The 22941-nt window shown below is 41.1% G+C and overlaps 1 protein-coding gene and 1 non-coding gene across 5 annotated transcripts in view; both read right to left on the bottom strand.

The window, feature by feature from the left end:
• Positions 1 to 22941, bottom strand: part of MACROD2 (mono-ADP ribosylhydrolase 2) — an 841246-nt gene that overhangs the window by 456221 nt on the left and 362084 nt on the right. The gene's annotated exons all lie outside the window — the stretch shown is intronic.
• On the bottom strand, positions 8748 to 8938 carry LOC135412529 (U2 spliceosomal RNA). The gene has a single exon (XR_010429725.1). It is a non-coding gene; the product is annotated as a U2 spliceosomal RNA (small nuclear RNA).

Genomic DNA, 22941 nt, shown 5'->3' with positions numbered 1-22941 from the left:
TATACCAGTCTGGAGGACATTCATGTACCACAGAGCTCATTAACATCTCTATGATACTCTTCAATGGTTGCAGTGCCCCATTTCAGAAATAACATTTCTGGAAAGTATTTATACTATGTTGAACTTGGATCCCCCTAAGCCATGCACTGAAGGTAATCACCAGTACATCTGTTTCTGTCATATTTAAATTCATAGCCTAATTCAATTGCAAATAATTAGCTATTTATCACCATAAAGTTCACATTATAAAATCAGAAAGGGTCGATATGATCCTAACCATTTAACACAAGATACAGGCCTTAAAAGAAGGAAAGGGGAGAAAAGCAAAACAAACCCTAGTAATGAATCCCCCAGTAAATCAAATACAATCAGTTCTGCTTGCCCATCATACCCCTGGACAACTCAAATCTCTTTGTTTTCTTTCACAAGATTTACAGAATATATTGCCATACATATCAGTTAAGTCTATCTTTCACTTTTATAGCCTGAAGAGGAGAATTATTTAGTCAAAATAACATGAGTACACAGCCCATATAATACTGTTGTGACTTCAGTTTCTAACACCTACATCGGAGCATTACTATAACTCAAGAACTTTTTTTCACTTGCAAGGACATCTTAATTATCCCACCCGTGACATGAATGTTTTTGGAAGATAAAGTCTGTAATTAACTTGTTGCCAAACAATATGTTTACTGTCCCTGAAGGTCAGTTCTCGCATAAAGACATAAGGACACTTAACTTTGGGAGATGTGTGGTGTAACTGCCGTCAAACATTAACCAAGTGGTCATCCATTATCCATAGCAGAGAAGGAAAATATTCCAAGCAACATAAAATGACTGAGGTAAAATAAACCTCTACTGAGGCTTGCAACAAATAAGTGCAACTAGAGAGACAGTGCTTGACCCATTGCAACAGGATTTGTCAGAAATTCCACTTAATCTCAGTAGTCAGTCGGCAGTGGGGGAATTTGCTCAAGACAGTCAAAGCAATATTGCTCCTGCACTGCAGAAATCTGTCAGTGCTGATTGCCCTTGTCAGAAGAAATCGGGGTTTGACTCTGTTTTTAAAGATTTTACCAAAACAACTGTAAGGGCTCCTGGCCTTGTTTAGTTCTGAATATACATTAAAATCTGCATACGCAAGTTTGAGTAGGAAATCCTTGATGTGCAAAGGGCAGGGTGAGGACATACACAAGTATAGGTACAACAAGGAGTTTCATCAGCTCTGCAAAGCCATGAAGGGCAGCTTAGCATTCCTGGTACAATTCCTATACCAAAGGAGTCCCCTGTTCCAGGGAGATGATAAGATAACCATCTCTGATTAAAGATCTCCTATAATACATGAATTAGTTGTATGCATGAGCTGGGAGAGATACAAAGATAAAAAAAGGACAAACAAAGGAATAAAGGAAAATTATAAAAATAATATATGTAAAGCACTTCTATGCTGTTGTGCCCAGTGTTACTCAGTTTCTGACTCACATCCCTCATTATTCTGTATTTCAACAGGAAAACTAACAGATACTTGGCCTTCCTTTGCTTTACACTCTGCTTACAGTCAGAGACAGATGGAAGGAATGGAAGGCAAAGAAAAGCAGCTAAGAAAATCAAGGAGGAATAAAATCATCTTTGCCCAACAAGACACACTCTTCTCGTCCTACGCTCACAGCACTTACTCTTTCCTGCAGAGGAATAGGTAACAACTGAGAACGTGTGTTTTCCCCAAAGTATTGGACAATATGGGAACAACTTGTGAAGAAATGGCATATGGAAGAACCTAAACATGGCAAACAGGCAGGAGTGAAAAAAGTAAACAGGGAAAAGAAATTTGGATGAGAAACTAGAAAATGTTGACTATTCAGGCAAAGGAGGGAAAGACTGCAGTACAGAAGGGAAAATATTAAGAATTTAGAAAGGGAAAGAAATGAGAAATCTGGAATGCCAAAATCACTAAAGGTAAGAACTGGTGGAGGAAGGGGAGTCGGGAGACACTCCCATCCAGGTGCGGCCATTAGCAGGGCAGTGAACTCGTAAACAAGAAGTTCTTTCAGCATATCACAGGCCATTAAAGAAGATACTTTGTATTTGTCATTTGGTGCAAAAATAGTTGATTCAAGTCTGTTCTTTGAAAAACTCTTGTATGTCAGCACTTTGATACTGGAATAGCTTGCTCGCGTTGAAACATGGAATATTTGCTGGTTTTCCATTGAGAGCAGATTAGATTTCAAATTCCCCCACTTGGTTACCAAAAGCATTTCCATCAGCTGGAAGCACTTTTCAATCCATCTTGCCAACTTTTGACCTATGCTAGTTTCTTTAGGAAGGTGAAACCCGCCAGGATCAGGCATGGATAAGCAATTCTCCACTGAGAGCATGTCAAATAGACACGGAGCCTCCCCTGAGCCACCCTGCAGCAAATGTGCATTTCTTGAGAACGGACACTTACTCAGAGCTGTTCATATGGAAGCAAACCACAAGAATCTATGTCACTCTGCAGTTTCTCTTGCAGACGAGCGTAGGCATCACACATGCTGTTCATTTTCTGCAATAATATTGGAGGGTGCTGTTTGTGTGCTGCCTATAGACCAGCTAATTTAAAGAACACAGCATATTAAAGCAATTGAAAAAGCCATTTGTTTCTGCAGCACAAAATGAAGGCTCTGATTGCCAGATAAAATAACTGACATACTGTTACACTGCACACATTTGCCTGAATGCAATGGTATAATAAACCATTATATGGTAAGAGAAGGCTTCAGCTCATCTCAGCCCAGGAACACTCTGTCTTCTTCCCTCACTACTGTCAGTGATCCTCCTGAAGTGCCACCCAGCTGCAAGTTGATTTTTGACTGAGCTCTCCCCTTTGTGCATGAAATGGAAGACAAAGATCCATCCTTATGGCTCATGGCACCTGACACCATTGCAGTATTATGCCTACAATTCTGCAGATGGAAGCATACCCAAGTCCTCCCTCACATTCTTCCCGCCATTCCCCTTCACCAGCCATCCACTTTCTTTTCTTTTTCTCTAAAACCAGATCATCACAAGTCCAGCTCTGGTGTCTCTTTAATTTCCCAGATGATCTGCTGACTTACTTGTTGCTTGCAGAAAGGAAAGCTTCCTGCAGGCTGGTTGCACCCAGCAGAGAATACAGATGCCTTGTTGCAGCGGGAGGGGGAAAATCAGAGCCAAAGTCATTATCCCCTTCACCACCACCACTCTCCATCCTCTGTGTAAACTGTCTGACAGCATTCCCCTCTTATCATCTTCTGCAGTGTCAAGCAAAATGAAAAGGTTAAACTTGAAGGCTTGTACGTGGCCTTTGGGTTAGACATCTAGGGGTTTTTTTATAAAAGCCCTACACACAGCAAAATATTTTTAAGATCAGGGGAACAAGAAGGTTCAAGGACTAAATTTGCTACTTTAGCTGAATTACATGTACTCTAATACTGCTCCCAGGAGAAATACTTAACATCATGCTTCCTAAACTGACTATTGGAAGGTAACCTCAGAAGTAAAAATCTCATTCCAGTATCCAAAAACATGTCACAGACGTAAATTCCTGTGCCTTGGGGATTTACATGCATGGAGCCCTCACCAAGCTTCTTTACACTGCTCTTCATACAGAAATACAGGGATGCTAAAGGTGGAAGAGATAATTATTCTCAGCTTCAACCAGAGTTTTTCATATTATTTTCTATATTTAGCATCTCCCTGTTCAATCCTTTCCTTTTTTCACACACCCACATTTCCTCCTCGAGCTCTAATGGAGGCTATTTGGACAATCAGACATTTAGAAGTGCAGACAGTGCTGTGAAACCCTCTTAAAAGCTTGGTGGGAATCAGGCTTGTGAGGATCACAGGCTACCACTCCACTCACAGCAAGAGCCTGAGCCAGGTAAAGTTTCACTTTTAAAAAAAAAGGAATGTTACTAAATATTCAGCCTCCAGTGCTGTGTGCCAGCAGATGTCCACTGGATGATGGATTGCCCTGCAGACTCCACCACATGCAGCCACCCATAGCTCAGCAGTGGTTTGTTACCCCAGGCTGGAGCCTGCTAAATGGAGCAACTTTTAGAGTAGCTTGTAAGTCTTTGCACAGCATCACCTTTTAGGCTTTCAGTCTTTTACTGGTAATTCAGAGCTACAGGGTCGAAATATATGGGCCTTGGTTTTGCATTAACACTGTAAGTGATCAAAACAACTCATTATCTAAGATTCATCTGTTTGTCTAGAAAATAAATGTCAGTACTGTCAGGAAGGGGAAAAGTTTATGATTAAGCTCCATCTATATAATTTCTCATAATATCTGCTGGAAGATGGCAATCAGAAGCATTTTTAAAAGATTCAGCACTTGATTTTCCATCCACCTCACACTTATGTGGAAACACATACCTTTGCAGGCAATATTGTTATGTGAAGCCATTTTGCAATTAGCCTAATTTAAGAGAGAAAAATAATTCAACAGAAAATGACACAGTCTGACTGGACTAAGCACAGAAAGCAATTTTGCTTAAACACATGTAGACATCAAGCCAATGATCTGCTACAGCCTGATGGAAAGCTTGTGTGCACTTCTCTGTTGTCTTAAAGGACCGTTTCAAACACAGACAGCCTTTAACATTTCTTCTGTGTGAATTTTGGATGTCCCCTCAAAGATAAACAAGGAACCATCCAGTTTTCCAGCATGTACAGAGTAAACTAAGCAATTCATATCATGACCCCACTGATAACACCTCCCAAAAGGTCTTCCCTGGCCGTGAGGATTACTGAGGGAACCCCGAGCTGAGAGTCACTTGATCCTTGATCTGCATCATGTTCATCTTCTTTAGTTCAGGGCACAGCACGGATACAGCAGTAAACCAGGTAGGGCCCAGTGCAGAGACCACATTCCTGCCTCATGAGAGAAGCTCTCAAATGAGGAAAGAGCTGTTACACTATCGCAATCTAAGCTAATAATAACAATAATAAAATACTATACCTTTGGGCATGTTGAACATGGAATTAAGTTATTTATTTAAAGTATCACGTAACAGCGCTAGAAACAATAGGCACAGGCACTTCATTTTTTTTTTTCATGTACAAATGAGTTTTGCACAGAGATACCAAGTGCCTTGCCATGTCATGACTGCAGAACGACAGCAGATACTTATCTGCTCAGCCTTAATTAATTTACTCCCAAATGAATACCGCATTTAGAAGGAAATAAATTGTAATTTTATCCTGGAAGACCACTTCACACGAATGGGACAAACTGTTACCTCATCTGATTTGTATCTATTCCCTAATCACACAGAGACTTACCATAAAGGAATTTAAAATTATTCTAAAAATACGCAGCTGATATTGCACATAAATATTGCATCTTCCTCTCTGGATAAAATCCTTCTGAGGGAAATAGCAAAGTTGCTTTAGGCTTGTTTTTCTTACATCTCACACGGACATGCCTCAAACAGTCATATCACTGTTCCATCGAATTTTACATCACCTGTGTGGAAATATCTACAAGTTCAACAATGTTCCGCTGCTCGTGTTCTGCTATTCTGGTGTTTTAATTATGTTTCTTCACACAGCAGAACCAAGTTTGACATTAGTATTGAATCTCATAAATCGTCACTTTAAGAAAATGCATTCCCAGGAGGAAAGGTAATACAGGCCATATGAAAGTCCCTGTTTTAGCTTAAAGCCTTCTCAAACAATCTTAATTGTTTTCAGAAAGTCAATGGCAGGATTGTGCCTTCTGAGGCACAGAAGAAGTAAGTTATATGTTAGAGCTCATTTTTGTTTGTTTTCTCATTGTGGTGGAGGTTTTTTTAAAACATAATATAAGGGGTAAAAAATAAAAAATGAAATTAAATGTGATTTCAACATTAATTCAATAGTACTGACTCTGGAACAAAGGCATGATAACACTGCACCATAGATGTACAGTTAACATTGTGCTAGAGGTGTACAATCCCTAACATTTTCTTATCCTTTTCTATTTTTCTTCATCTCTTCAAAACATTCTACTAAGGAAATGGCCAGTGCTGTAATACAAAGACCAGTGTACAGGATATAAACATCAAAAAATACTTTCACAATGATATCCAGTGATTCAACATGGCAGAAGCTCACACAGACTTTACAGACACCAAAGCTTGAGGTGTTGCAATAAACTCCACTAAAATAATACCTTAGAATGCTAATTGTTGCTTTTGTAATGGTGAAAACAAGACCCCGTAGGTTTCACTCTCCAAAGGGAACCCATCAATCTGGTCTAACTGTCAATTGACTAATGAGAGTTAAATTCAAAGCTGGGGCAGCAGAAATTTCGCACTTGTGTGACATAGTTTCCACAATAACATGGATTTATGCTTTGAATCTAGTAGGGATGCACATGGACACGGATTGATATCACACACTGTGACAGCAGCAGGCACATGTGGCCATCTGCAAAGGCTCAGAGGTTTCTCAAACAGTGGCCTCTTAAGAGAGCTGCAAAGAGAAGGAAGTGGAAGAGTGCAACTCTTTAGAGAAATCTGTCCAGCTCTTTCTGTTGGTCTTGCCAATTCTTTCAGTTTGTGTATCAAGGATATGCCACTGAGCCCCCCTCCAAGGATGCCCCAAGTCAGCTAAGAGTGGAAGAATCAGTGGATGCTCAGTTTTGTAAACATATTCCCATCCATTATCTCAACATTATGCGTTCTCTCTTCCATGTTTTCAGCATGTTTATACACAGAAGACTTGGCTATTGCCAACCTCTTTACTTTTTCCCCACTGCACCGTGAAGAGGATTTCTTAGGGCCCATGGTCTCACCTAGACCACCTGAGTTTAGGGTCCAGGACCACTCAGGAGGGGGAGGTGGACAGGAAAGAAGGCAGATAGATGGTACTACTTTTTGGCTAGAAAAAAAGAAAGCCTGTGATCCTATTGCTAGAGCCCCATGAGTGACCCCAAGATGATATGAATCCTCCCTTGCTCTGCCCCAGGAGACACTCTCCAAAAGCACCAGCATGTATATGCTGACCTAGGGGTAATGAAGCCACTTCTTGAATGTGACCCATGTCACAGGTTTAAGTAGCCTGTGAGGTCCCTGAGCTGCCCTCACCTCACCTGGGTGCATACAACTCACACTAAATTAATTTTCTCAGAGAGAGAAAAGAGAGAATCAATATTTATCCCAGGATCAAAATGCTTTTCGCTTAAAGAACTCAGCAGTCTAGAAAAATGAGGAGCAATCATTTTGTTCCCATGACAAACAAAAGCTTCCTTGCCAGTAGACACTGTATATTGACAATAACCTGTAAGCACCATAGCACGCATAGTAATAAGATGGCATTTTGCTGCAGTGCATTTCTATCTTGCAGATACTCCTTTTTTGTTGTTGTTCTAAACAGAAATATTAAATAATTAAAATATAATATTTTTCATCACTAAAATAGTTACAATCAACAAACACTTAATGCCACTCCTTCAACATCAGCTTTACTCAACGTGCCCTAATTGAAATACTGAGGCCATAAATAATAAATCATCAGCCAACTCCAAAAGCATGGAACGTGAAGTATGGGATTTTTTTGGGAACTATTATTTTATTTTCCTGCAATTAAGTTGGTAGGGCACCAAGCTACCACCAAAAATGTCACACTGAATTAGCTTCCCTTTTATTAACCATGGCAGGTCAAATAATTAAAAAAGTGAAGGTGTCTTGGTAATGAGACTTAACTCGAGGACACTAATTTACAATGACAAAGGTTCCTCCTTTCTGTATTACTTCACGTACTTATTAAAAAACCCTTGAAGGGTCAAACTCTTATGTCATCTAGAAATGATTTTGATCACTCTCCACCCAAACTGTATTCACTTTGCTCCTAATACAACTCCCAGTTTTCACCCTGTCACATCAGCTTGGCCTTTAGTGGCTTGATTCTGGTTCAAAAGATGTCATAAACCACGCTTGTCATCACCTGCTGCGTTACACGGACCTCGGCGGTGACTCCGTCACAGGTCAAACAAAACCAGGTCCCGTTGGCCACCCATTGACTGTGCCACGTAGGAGCAGCTCTGGACCTCCAGTTTATAGAATGCATTAAGCTGGTATTTAATCAATCAAAAATGTTCAAGGGAACACCAGCTTTCCCCAGTTTTTGGCCTATTTGTATATTGGAAATGCTTGTGTCTAAACCAGGTTTCTTCAAAGATACCGACCGCATCTGTTTCTTTCTGACGGTCTTCAATCAAACCCAATCAAACCCATACAAATCCCATATGTACCCTCTAACTATCTTGCAGTACATTTCTTCTCTTTCGGACTCTGCAGTTATTTCTGATTGCTGTTTTATCTCATTTTTCAGAAAAAAAGCAACTAGAGTGGTCAATGAAAATAAAGAGCACCAGTGATGCAAGAACCTGCTGTTCACCAAGGATGAGAGCAAGTGTAGGCTCACTGTATCCAGGAGGTACAAAGTATTGCCCAGTCCTGAGGGTGCTAATCTGATGTTATAATACTGGACATTGCAAAATGGATATTAATATGGGTTGGCAAGACACTGAAAACAAGACTAAAATACCATCAAGAAGTGCTATTTTATTTTATTTTTACTGGGGTTTTATAGAGGCTCGGGAGCTCCCTGAGCTGAAAATTGGTGGGGATTAAGAGAATATTGTGAAGAGGCATAATCTATGCTTGCTCTGTTCCTGCTCTTCCCTTCGCACTCTTTTATGGTCATTAGGGGACTCGTTGCTTTTTTTTTTTCCTTTTTCTCTTCACACCATCCTAGAAAACACAGCAATCGCCGGCTTCACGCATGGAGGGGATGGCGTAAGCTCCGAGTACATTTCCCAGTCCCCAAACTCATTTAATATAAAATCCTCCAGTTGAGGACATAACAGATATTAAACTGATAAAAACATATGCTGCACTTGATCTTTGCCAAAAGGTCAAGAGGCAAACACGAATCAGCAGAGTCGGTGGTTTCTGGGTCTGACTCAGTGCACATGCTGAGACTGAATCATCCCAAGATTTTAACACCGCGGTAGCGACAATTACGGAGCTTTAGCACTCAGATTTATTTCAAGAAGCTGCAGACAGACTGCAGACCCCAAATAACTCACTCCAGGACCTCAGCGAACTCATGATTTTGCACACACAGGAACTGTTCCTGGACAGGAACCTGGGAGAGCTAACGATGCCGTGTCCAGCCTCCCAAAATACCCCAGTCTTGATCTGAGTATTTCCTCTACAATAAACTAAATAAAAAGAGAAAACACCCAAAACTTCCCTCTAACCTCCAACCTTCTGCTGCCCCTACATCCCCTGCTCCAAACTATTAAGGAATCTTCTGCCTTCTGAATCCTAATGGGGTTATTTTAGAAACACATCTCCCCTACAGAAAGTATTTCACAATATTCTAGAAAGTTGAGGGACTTTTTAATAAATAAAAAATTAAAACCAGAACTAAATACTGCAGTGAATGTTCTTAATCCTTGCTGGACTCATTAGAGCATCTTGCACGCTAATTCAAAGACAACATCTCAGTGTTGCTAAAGCATGATTTTTAATTACTCTGTATCAAACTCCACTGTAAATTAACATAGAAGAAGTCCACACACAAAGAGTACTACATCAGTACTGCTAAAGCTTCAAAAAACCATCCCTGTGTATGGAAACTAAAAGCACCTTTTGAAGTTAACAAATAATAACAAGAGATATTTGAGTAACTCGGAACAAGACAACAATTTCTTAAAAATTATTTTCATTTTCAAGAATACTTGGTAAACAGGTTTGGAAACCTTTTTATTTCCAATTATATTTTCAATCACTCATTATAATCACTAATTATCTGTAAGAATACAACAGCAGGTCAAAAGTAAAAGGAAATGCATTGTCACAGCAGAAATACCCAGCTAATATACTGATGTTGGTGCTCCAAGCTGCACAAGGGAGCCAGCCAACTATAAGGTAATTGTTTTGCTTTCAAAAGTCTTCAGTGAATCAGTATCAGCAAATCTACTGGATTTTAATGAGTTAAAATATTTTAATAGCAGAGCTTTGTTCTTGGGTTTAATCACCTTTCCCTACGGCTCTGAACAACATTTAAGCATGTGCTTAATTTGCTATTGAAGTCAACAGGACTATAGGTGAATGCTGAAGTTAAACATGTGCCTAATGAGATTTACTGAATCAGAATGTGGAAAACCCAATGTGAGCAGAATCAAAGCCCAGAGGCTTTAGCCAAGTCCACCCCGAGTTTCCCTAAAGATACAGGGCCCCCAAAATGCAAAGGAAAATTTTGTATTATTGTGACATATCTGCTGCACATCTGTAATTCTGAAATACTTATGTGGCAAAACACATACCAGACTTTATAAGTCTTCAAAGTAAGAAAAAAACTTTGGATTTACCCTAAAATCCTAACTTTTGTGGAATTTTGTTTGGTGTCAGTAGTTCAGCAATACCCTTTGACATGAGACAACTGTTGATTTGCCTCATGTTTCCTCCAAAAAGAAAAGGCAGTATAATTAAAATGTTTTGATTTGGGGCAGGAGGGAATGGAGAAGTGGAGCAAACATATATATTTTAGCTCAAAGTTCCTCTGTGAAAAAGAAGGAACATAATCCAACATTAGATCTCACTTCCTCAATCAGTCAGGTAAACTCTGTAATCCTCTCAAACTTGGATATGAACATCTGCATTGTACCAGTTGATACTTTTTCTCAGATTAAATTAAATTAAATTACCTGTATGCCTTTAAAGCCTCTTTTTTATTACCAAAGATAACCACTTCTTCCTAGTGTGGGGGAGTTTAGTTCAATAAAGAACAACTCGATGAGCTTTGAATGCAGGATATAAAATATAAAACTGTTCTTTACTATTTTGTGTGACATTTAAATGGCTTAAGTGAACATTTAATTGAATTGCAGCTAATAAATATTTTCTTGACAGTAAATATTATAAAAAAGGATTTGACTCCAAGAGAAAAATTCTTCAGATTCCACACTCACTGTAAATGTTCAAGTCTGACTTAACAATATTTTAATTCTTTCTCTTTTGGCTTACATGGAGGATCTGGTTTTGGCATCAAATGTCAGAGAGACTGGTTTTTTTTTTCCCTGCCCAGAAAAACAAACCGTGTAATGGAGAAATGTTTAGCAATCTCTCTTAACAACATACAGTCACCAATCCTTTCTCTAATACACTGTAAAAGTCAGCCAATCTGTTCGAGGAAATTTTTTTTAAAATTTAAATGGTGAACAGAATTGTTACCTCAATATGGCAGTCATTAGCATGGAAGGAGTTAATCTTCCCCACTCCTTTTTTTAAGAGCAAAAAAGGCTAGGAACAGCTGTCACTCAGGTGATGAATACAAGCTGCCAGCCTTTTAAACAGCAGGTACAGCATTTGAGCTCTGAATTAATTAGCATTCAGAAAGCCTAAACACCGCTTGATAACTCCACAAGATGATTTTTGTCCCTTCCTGCAAATTAATACTGCTATTAAGATGAGCAAGGGCACAATGCAGATCGTAATTGTACCCATTAAACAAAGTTTCACAAGTAACAAATTGGAGGCTCCTGCCAAGAATGCATCAAGTCAAATAAAGCCTTGCTGCAAATAATGTACAGGAATCCATCTTCACTTTTCCATGGCATTCACAGAGCCACACACAATATGGATTCCTGTGTAAATGCATGAAATGTTTTCTGCATGTAACCACAGGCTTCTCAAAAGTTCATGTTTCTAAACGTTTAAATAGTGGCTTTGTCTCAAAAACATTCAGGCCACTTCTAGACAAGAGCTGCCTTTAACATGCACATATACACTGAAATGACAAGTTAACAAGGCCTTGGAGATTATACTTGTAATGTCTTAAAAAACAAGGCCTCCCTCCACCAAATGCTGCTGCAGCACTGCATCAAAGTCTACATAATCCGTGTGGAAAATCTCCCTCCTATAGATGTCATTTCCTTTAAACGACGAGCATATTTTATAAAGCACAAAAATGATTGATATCAGAATTTAATGATGTTTAATAAGTAGCCATCTGTCAACAGTCAAGGAGTAAAAAGGAAGCGCATTATTATTCCCCAAAAGACTAGAAATATTGATGCTAATTAAAAGGCACATTATCATTATCTCAAAGCAGTGTCTAAACACTAATCAAACTTCAGGTCCAGGAGAGGGGAAGAGGGAGAACGAGGGATATGAGTGCTTGCCTAAGGGGTCACTGGATTTGACAGTCTCCAAGCTGGTGTATGATAGTGTAGGAACCAGAACTCAGCAAGTAACTGGTAACTCCTGACTGGGTGTGCAAGCAATCAAACCCCAATCTGACATAGGAAACGTTATTTATTTTCACCTCAACTCTTTAGAAGAGATCTTTGGTACATTTTTACAAAGAACTGTGAAAGGAGAGAACTATGCCAAACACGGCATTTCACTTTTTTTCCCGTATTTCCATCCACCATATTCCAAAACAAAACTTGGCATCATGGTGTCCAAACACAATTAACTGCACCATCCTAAACTGCAACGTGCTCGGTACTTTTAGCTGAGAAATGGATCAGTATCACATGTACATGAGGAACTTACGTGGCCAGATACAACTGAAACCTACACACAAGGGAACAAACCCTGTGAACATGGTGCCTGTGAAGCACATTTAACTCCTTGGTCCATAGGAAATCACTCTGGGACTCAGGGCTGCTTTGGCTCCTCATGCTGAGGAGGAAGGTACATAAAGGTAGATGGTTCAGGGTGCTGTTAATGTTTGCTAAGATCAGCCTTCAACATTAATATCAGTTTATTACCTTTTAAAATGTGGTATTTATTGCCATTTTCATAATTCATCTTGATCAGAACCTCTCTTTAGCAAGCAGACCTCTACTAACCTCAAAATCCAAGCCTCATGTTTGAACTGAGGCAGCCAACAGTCCCATAACATGCTTTTTGCCTTAGTTTGTAAAAAGCTGACAAGACACTTGGCATTTATTGCTTGCAGAGAGGCACAGCTATAGGCCATTGGCAAATGTTTTCCTGCCCTTGGGATACAAGAGATGTGTGAGCAAGATATGACTGATTCCCACCTCCCACGTCGTGGTAACTAAACATACAGTCCCAGGTTTAGCAATATTGACCCTATGAGCCAGGCCCAGCAGTTTATCCACTTTACAAGGTCAGTTTTGTGGTGTCAGAGGAAACATGAGGGTGAGTCATGCAGAATATTCCAGCACCAAAGATAAGGAAAGCATAGACAAAGTAGAAGGCATACTGGGAACAGGTGGAGCAAATAGGGATGCAAGAATCACACCAATGTATGGAAAAATGGCAAAGTATCCCAGTTGTGGCTTTAGAAAACCACAGCTACTCCAGTAATCAAGGCCCAGGGGCATGAGCACCATGGCTAATTAGGAGCAGTCATTTTTTCCATCGTATTTTTACCGGTTAACTTTTTCACCTGTAATTGCCACTATCAAATTACCGTCTCCAAGCCACCTCTAGTCTTCCTCCTCAGGTCAAGGAACCCATTCATCACTGCCAAGTGAAGCCTATTTCTATTTTTACCTGTCATTTTCAAGCCATTGCTTCACACAGGTGTGACCTCTGATCCTGATTTTCCTTCCAACACTCCCCCTGCTGTACTCTCATAGTCCTCTATTATCTCTTCCCTGAGAAATATTAAAAAACTTAAAGAGAGATGTCCCTGGTTTTGATTACCCTATTCCAATCTAACTCCTTGATCTTCAGCATAAACACTTCAATCATCCTGGCATTTTCATTGACTCAAATTAAATGCAGAGCCAGTAATTATTTCAAAATCCCCTTGCCCTTTCATACACAGGTCTTCTGCCTCATACAATGACAAGGTATTACCTCCCCGATTCTTAAATGGTTTAGATACTTCAGATACGCTTTGGATACGAATTTGACGGGAGGGGACTCTTAAATAAACCTTGTGAGGCTTAGCCAGCACTAATTGTTAGCAATTACAGAGCTTTTCTCTTGTTGAGCCCCAATGCTCAAACATGATGTGAGCCATGTAACCATACAATAGTTCCACTGATTAACAGGTTCCTCGGGGTGATCATGAGCAGGAGGTACACGATCCCCTCCATTTTGCAGCCTGCTTTACATAAATTCAGCAAAGCTAATGTGAAAATGGAAATGCACAGTACTGTGTAGGTAAACTGGAGACAGGAGGTTTAGGCAGACACACAGAAATGAAAAACACCATCAGTATCCAGCTTTACTTAGTTATTTACTTCCATATTCACTACATTTGTTTTAAACTGGCACCAAACTCTTTATTCTTTGTGCCTCACAGATTTGCCTTCTGACTCTGTGCAACTGTTGTACACTGTATAGCTGTCAGGGCAGAAGTGGAATGTATGAAAAGCTGGATAATTGTAAGTTAGGGCATATGGTGCTACAGAGAATGTAGGGGTTAGTAGGAAGAAGGGGGGTTTGTTTTGATTTTTTCAAGAGTCCGGATGTGACTAAAGCTTTTTCTGGCGGGCAAAGAAAATAGCCCTTGTTTCTCCACAATTTGAAAAGTTGCTTGCATTTTTTTTTTCCTTTTTTTCTTCCTTTTTTTTTTTTTTTTTTTTTGGTGGGTGGGGTGGGGAGAGAAGAAGAGAGGAAGGCACTTTTAACATTACTTCTTTTTTACATGACAAATAATAGACCTTCTTTCTGATTCTCTTCTTCTGCCCCCAGAAAACATTCTCCAACAGCATGCATAACATTGAGGTTTTCACAAAAAGAAGCCCCAAAAGGAGCAGGCTGCTGTGTAAACATGTCAGGCTTCATAGCTCACATGCATTGAAATGACCAGCACAGTTCGCTCTTCTCAAAGGTATTGCTTCAAGCTGATTGCTGACTCAAGACAAGAACACAACCCTGGTCACAGTGAGTTTCTGAGCATTTTCCCTGCAGCTGCAGGGTATAGAGGGTTTTCTGTTTGTTTTGCTTCCCCCCCCCCCCCCCTTTTTCATATGAAACCTCAGATTCTGGAGTACAGTTTGGCAGCACCAGGCTGAAACTGCTGCCAGTTTCCTCGGGTACAGAATCTCTAATAACACAAAGCCCTGACTATCTTCTCGCCCAATAAATAATCAAAATTTTGCACCACAATCACCCTCAAAAAACATGACTTCTTGTTTTTATCTCCCTGCTGCAGCTAATCCTTCCTGTCAACGGGGTTTCATCCATAACAAGTCTGCCTGTGACATGCTTGGTCCCAGTGCATCCCTTAACAAATCCCACACACACGGCGCGGTTCACAGAGCGCACGGGTTGCAAATAGGACCGCGGAGACAGAGGCTGTCTCCTCCTGTGGGATTGGAAAGGCTGTGCTTCCCATGGAAGAAGCTCATGAAATGGGAGAGACAGCGGGCTGTCAGGGAAGTCCCGGCTCACGGATCACATTTCTGGTGCATAAGCAGAACAGAGCATTCCCAGGATTTGTATTCCTGAACGGCTCTGCTGTCGGGTTGGATACTGGCCGTATGTTTATTGCTGTCACGCTGGAAAGCTGACCCAGGCGAGGTTTGCTTCGTACTCAGCAGTTTTAAACAGCATTTTTCTAGGCTTTAAGGGCTGGCATTGTAGGACTTGCTCCCTAGGACTTGCCCTTCCTTTTCTCCTCCCCTCTTCTGTCCCTGCTTCAATTTTACGCTTGTTCACTTTGCCCATCATATCAAAAGAAAATGCACGAGGTGGTAAAAACTGTACATAATGTTTTCACCAGTGGATTATCAGAGGGTCTCCTTGGTTTCTCAGAAGCAATAATGGGAATAAACGCAGTAAGAGCTATTTGTTTACCCCACTTACTTGTTGCCTGCCCCTCTACCCACAGCATCCTATGTTTAATGTGCAGCTGCGGAGGGGAGGAAGGTGACAGACACCAGCTTTGCTCTCCTGTTTCCTGTGGGAGAGGACCTCACCTCTCCTGCAAAAGGCTGTTACACAGCATTTCTTTCACTTTCTCGGGGAAGCGGCTCCGTTTTCTTCCCACTGACAAGGAAATGAAAAGTGTGCTCAGATTCACTGGAGGGACACTTGACACCTTGGGGGTCGTTCCTTCATTTTATCTGGGATTTTAAACCAGTTCCCACAGGGCTTTCTGGGCTTCTCGGAACTCTGCTGTCAACCCAAGAGTTTCAGTTCACTCAGCGACCGAAAGTGCTGCAAAAGCTGCTCCTGATGGGTGTCACACTGCTAATAACTGAGGGAGATTACAATGGCCATGAAATCAAAAATTACAGGGACTCCAGCTCTGCCTTCTGAGATATCTGAGGAACAGAGCATGCCTCTGTCTGCATCCCACATTCTCGAGTAGAGAGAGTGAAAACATCTAAGTGAGGGCACTTTGACAAAGATATATTCTGTTATTCAAAATATATTCTGTTCTTGGAGCAATTCGATGGTGCAGCAGAATGACACAATCCACAGAGTGACATGTCAGCTCACGCACTGCACCCTTTTGAGCCCTTTCAGATTTAGCATCTCATATCCCCTCAACACATACTAATTATAACAACCACTTATCCATAGGAACTTTGCAAATAATTCTATTATTTGCATTATGTTTGATGCAGTTGGTTAATGTTACAACTGAGGTTGACACACCCTCCAGATAACTTATAAAATTTCACCTTGGGCGCTCTGCTGAAGTGTTGGCACTGAAAAATCTCCACGGGACATCTGCACTTAAGTAAATACTGTTGCAGGCACTTCAGACAAATTAACACACACCAGTCTATTAATACTGTTTCCTACGTACAAAAATCCCAAATGAACCAGAGGCATTCATTAATAATGTGCATCAGTGGGCAGAAATTTCTTCACATGGACTCTATAAATCTTCAAATACTTGCAAGATAAAGACTTTGCTTTTGCGTAATAAGAAATGACAGAATTTAGGGTTTGATGAAACACTTGGACCTAATGTTCATTACGAGTATATCAAGGCTTGTACCAAGCACAGATGGGAATAAGTATGAATTTATTTTATGCTCCCTTTCGTACGTTCACAGCGATATAAATTTGGATTTATTGTATTATTGTAACTAAATTTGAGAAGCATTCATCTGGGGGAAAACGTGCAAGGAACACCCACATTCCTGAATGGATGTTAATTGTTTGGGTAAAAGCAATTAGGCCACAGCCACCCTGTAATTAGGTGAGACACAACTCTTCCTCTCATCCCAGCAAAAAAGCCAACATATGCTGTTATTTCAGGGGGATACTTTTCTCTCTGAACAATAACCCTGCCTCACCTAATAACTGCTTTATGTGCTTATATTCAGTAACTGCAGCTGAATTTTGATACCTGTTTAACTTTTTTTTTAATTGAATATGAAAGCTGAAAGACCTACTGAAAGCCACCTTACAAGTGAATCAGATCTGCTGGAGGGAGACAACAGTACAAAGGACAAACAGAAAAACTGCACAAATTCCTTATAATTGTCAAAAACTTCAGCTTTTCAAGGCATCTGGTGATCTAAGCAAGTCCACTGGGACCACATGGCACGTAAACAAATCAACATTTTGTTTAAACATCAATCAACAAGCTCTTTCCATTGAAACCCAGGTCAGCTGCACTGGCAGCTGTTAAAGTGGGGGAACTCCTGGCTTGCAGGGATGCTCAGGAGTGGGTGGAAGCACCACTCCACTTTTAAAACATCCTTCTAGAAGCTTACACACTTTACACTTTTCAATATTTATGCCAGAAAAAGTTACAGTGAAATTTCTGGGGGCAAATTGTTTCCTCCATCCTCTTCTCATTCAAAATGTTGGAGGTTAAAACCCAAGATTTTTCACTCTGAACTGCAACCAGTGCAATTTCCATCCATCACTGTGTACCACTCATCATCACTGCAGTAAAATAGTTTAGACACAGTTTTACAGGGTAGTGACACTGTGCAAACTCTAGGAGATAAGAGATAACACTGGCACAAAACATCAGTCATCAGATCAGAGGAATTCTGCTGGATTACCTTCTTAAATACTGGGAATTTGCAGAAGGGCAGGACCTCGCCACTGGGGCAGGCAGGTAACACCATATGATTCCAACAGATTCCAAGGGCCATGGAGTGAATCTCCAAAATCCTTTGCTGAAGGTGGCACATACAAATACATGCTGAGAAACACTATGAGGGCATATTTGGTAGGGACGTGGGGAAAGGTGGTGGGGTGAAGCCAGAAAAAAAGAAAGCTACTCATAAAACAAGGGAAATAATTTTCTTCATCTTTTCTGTAACTGTTTGTCAAAATTTTAAGTAGCTTTCTTTAATGAGGTTTCTTTCAATCTGAACAAAACAACACAACTTTGCTAAAAACAGCCTTGATTTGTTATGAGCTGCAAAGAACACACACACAAAAACACTTTTATTCTTCCTCTTAGCCACGTAAATATTCACGATCAAGTTGCAGGTGATAAACAGTGAAGAATAACAAAATCTGGTCTACTTCACTGTGAGTGAACAAGTTATGCACATAATCCCCTTCCTAGATACTCTGTAGCACACTGTACAAGAATTTTAAAATGTGTCACACATGACGGTTCTCCTAATACCTTTAATTAAAACAGTACCAGAAGTTATAATGAAAAGGGATTACTTCTTTTTTAATACACTAAAACCTCAAGCTCCTGTTATTTTACATTCTGGTAAAAAGGAAATGAACAATGAAGCCACATTTTGGGATTTAAGATAATCATAAGATTCTAAGTTGAAGGGCAGGAAAGAGGCTTCATTTTTAAATTTGCTTTTAACAGATACAAGCTTCATGTTCCTATTATGACAATGACACTAATTTAAAATTTCACCCTTTGAAACTCCCAACATTTGTTCACAAGCTGCATCTTCCCTCTACCCCATATAAATTACAAACACAGATTCTCACTGAATGAAAGGAAACTAGTTAATAATTGGCCTCATTGTGATTTCGGGCTGTCTTGTACCACTCTTCTGGATTTTGCTCTGAATGCAAAATGCTTAATATAATCAAGTTTTCCTGGTGCTCTGCACCACAGCATGTGACTACTTAAAACAAAGCTATTTACTGTTTGCAAACTCTCCCACTCCCATCCGACAAAGGCATTTTATCGTTTCCTGGATAAAAGCTGGGATACGGGGGCACAGAAAGAGGAAGGTCAATTGACTCCAAGATTCCTGCATGCAAAAGCCAGCAGGTCCACCCACTAAGGGTATTCAGCCCTTGTTAGCATTTTATGGGGTTCAGAGGGTCCTTCCCCTGATTTCAGTGGTAGCTGCAGGAACTGTGGTTGCCCAGACCCCTGCCTCTTCCCTTTGAGAATGGGAATGTCAGGAGGAGAGGATGGTGGCCACGCAACAAGACAAGTATTCGGCTCATCTCTTCTTTCACACAACTCCCACCTCATGATTTCGGCAACTAAATGAGACATGGAGCTCCTTCACAGCACCAGCCTGATTCCTAGAGCACTGTCACCTTATGCAACCAAAAAATCCTTTGAGCTCTATGATCACATTATTAAGAACTAAATGATGGTGATCACAGCAAAAGAGAAGGCTTAAGAAAAAGTGTGCAAGTATAACTCTTTGAGCTTCTTTTAATGTGTAGCCTCCGTATATAATTTCTGGGATTTGGAAGCTGCAAAAAGTATTGAAATTGGTTTGTTTGGATCGTTATTTTTTAAATGTAAATGGGTTGTTTAGAGTCTTGTGTCAAACAGAAAGCCAAACTCATATCCCACATTGGTGCTGACAGGCATATCATCAATTACAAGATCCACTTATCAAAAATCTGGTACCTAAACTACTGAAGTAAAAGACAGAGGTAGCAGATTATCTTTTGTGATAACAGGACGATAGCACACATATCTGCTGCAGTGTTTCATAAAGCATTTGCTAACAGCAGAGAAAAATCATGAGTTCAATTGCAGACTCTTGATAAAGATGCACTTATTACAGATCCGTCCCACCCAGCTCCATTCCTCCTACAGAACACAGTATGAGACAATGGGGGTTTCCAGTTCCCCACTGCAACTTTGGACAACTTAGTCAGATGTTTTACAAGAAAAAAACAAACCATAACCCCTTAAGAATTTTCAAACCCTCGCTCAAAGCATAAGCTCTGCTTCTTAATAAAAAAAATAAAATAAGAACACTATGGGACAACAAAGTCCCTGTTCTGAGGGCATCTAATGAATGTTGGCCTTAAAATCATACCTAGATAATTCTGTAGTGCAGCCCCAAAGAGAGCCTGAGCGTGACTGTGCCACATGAAGAACTATATGCCACTTAGAGAAAACCTGATGTAAGATTTAGCAGATTGGAATAAATTTGGCATGTAACTACAGCTATGATGTAAGACAGAATATAAATTCATTGCCACTGCCAATGCATTGTGCCCAATCCCTCTGCCAGGTCACATCGACCTGGAAGAAGAAGTATGCATGTGTGTGCACATCTGAGTGCATTACACGTGCTCCTCTTGAGAAAGAACACCTCTGCAGGATTGATGGCCACGGACAGTATTTCTAATGGCCTTTTTAATTGGCACTATGATGATTAATTGGGGCCTTCACAGAACTCCAGGAGTGCTCATTACCAAGCAGCGTGGCGTCCCGGCGCACTGTGTGGGTGACCATTATTACTAAATAGTCATCAGATCACGAGACACTGATAAGATAAATTTTATACAAGCCTGCAAACCCCAGAAATTGAAGCCCACTACTGAGGCAGCGGGTAAATTCTGTTTCCTCCTCAATATATTATTTCAGCAGTGCCCATATGCTCCAAGAGAGCAGAAAAGGGCCTTGAGAAAGGTATTGAAAACAGGCTAAGTACGTAATAAGGATTAAATACTCCATGCAGTATTTCTTGCCCTTGTAGAAGTTTACATCTGCTCACGCCCACACACAGGATACTGCAATTACCCCCTCAGACAGGAGTCGGCCTTGTGGTTACTGCACACCTGAGACTGCTGGGAGAGGAGCAAGTGTGTGCAGGAATGGCCATGGAATACCTCAACTACACTGTATCTCTGGTGCTGCCTTTCCCTCAGGGAAATGCTCATGGGCTGCTAAGTGTCCAGGGCCCAGGACAGGAGACGGATGAGGCTGTGACCCGCTGCCGGCTGACCTGACAGCCAAGAAGCCACTGCAGAAGGTGTGGCAGCAATGTGGAAAGGACCTCAAGAGTTTCTGCTTCCTCCCTTTAGGTTGAGACAGCTCTCACCTGGCCACAGAAAGGGGCCTGGGGGTCCTGGTAGATGGCAAGTTGAACCTGAGTCAGCAGTGCCCTGGCAGCCAGAAGGGCCAACCCTGTCCTGGGGGCATCAGGCACAGCATCCCCAGCTGGTCAAGGGAGGGGATTGTCCTGGGGAGGTGTGGCCTCACCTTGAATACTGTGGCAGTTTGGGGCACCACAATATAAGGAAGATATTAAGCCATTAGAGAGCATCCAAAAGAGGGCAAGAAAAATGGTGAAGGGCCTTGAGGGGCCATATGAGGAGGGGCTGAGGTCACTCGGTCTGTTCAGCCTCCAGAAGACGAGACTGAGGGGAGAACTCATCCCAGTCTACAACTTCCTCCTGAGGGGAAAAAGAGGGGCAGGCACTGATCTCTTCTCTGTGGTCACCAGTGACAGAACCAGAGGGAATGGCCTGAGGCTGTGTCAGGGGAGGTTTTTTTCTCCCAGAGGATAGCTGGACACAGGAACAGGATCCCCAGGAAGTGGTCACAGCACCAAGCCTGACAGAGTTCAAGAAGCGTTTGGATGATACTCCTTGGTACGTGGTGTGACCTGCACAGAACCAGGAGTTAGACTTGATGATCATGATGGGTCTCTTCCAACTTGGGATATTCTGTGATTCCCTCACCTGTGCCTCTGCCCTTCCCAGCAGAGTGCAGTGCCTGTCTCTGCCCCCACACAGCCCTCCCAAGCTCCTGCCAGGTTACTGACAGTATATTCACTCATCCAGACCACGTATAAGCCCACAAATGTCTACAATACACAACAAAGAAACATTTAGCCATTTAAAAATATTCTGTAAATAATCTTGGATAACACTAACACCATCTTAAATTCTGTGAATGATTCAGGATTTTGTCGCGCGCTGACAAAGGGCTCATTCTCATTAGAATTCTGTAAAATCTTCTTACACAAATCTCCTGTCAGCTTCAATCCATTACAAATAATAAAGGTATGCTCAAAATTGGGGACCAAAGCAAATGTTGTTTAGACTTAACAGATTCAATTTACTGTGCTGTTAATCGGATAGCACCGATACACTTCTCACTTTGCCCTGACAACGGGATCTAATGGGATGTTTGGCTCCATTTTCATCACGCCGCAGATCTGTAAAGCACCAGCCACAACACAGCACAGATTCAGCCCCTCTGCAGGTCACAAGGAAGGACCTGGGGAGTTTCCCAGGCAAAAGGTTCTCCCAAAGCATTGTGCTGAGTGTCCATACCTCTGCAATATCCTCTTCAAACACAGAGCTTGCAATAATGATCGTCCATCAGCCAGTGCAGGAGAAAAGCTTGCCCAATTAGCTGTCTTTTCATTCTCTTCCTTTCTCTTTCCCACTCCAAAATAAATGGAGGTTTTGCTGCAGCTGAAAAGGCTCTCTTCCTAACTGGAAGAAGACAGGGAGTAGATATAATGTCCAGACAAATAGAAGCCCCATGAAGAGATGGGAGCAGCTGCCAAAAGCACAGTTCTTTAAAAAAAAAAAAAAAAAAAAAAAAAAAGGATAAAGAAAAATTTACTCTCCTGATGAGTTCAGGACTGTTTCCTGAGCTGGGCCAATACAGCTAAAGCCAGCCAGGGACCAGTTAGGGGCCAGGCACTATGGCACACCTCAAATAGATGTGTGGCACTCAGGTGTGTATAGACAAGTTTGGGATTTACTCTTAGTTGCAGTGTTAAAAAACACACCTACTCTCTGATAAATCCATCTT

The sequence above is a fragment of the Pseudopipra pipra genome, chromosome 3 (genome assembly GCF_036250125.1).
Source record: "Pseudopipra pipra isolate bDixPip1 chromosome 3, bDixPip1.hap1, whole genome shotgun sequence".
Taxonomy (NCBI): Eukaryota; Metazoa; Chordata; class Aves; order Passeriformes; family Pipridae; genus Pseudopipra; species Pseudopipra pipra.
The sequence above is the reverse complement of the archived record's forward strand: the minus strand, read 5'-3'. Positions and strand labels throughout refer to the sequence as shown.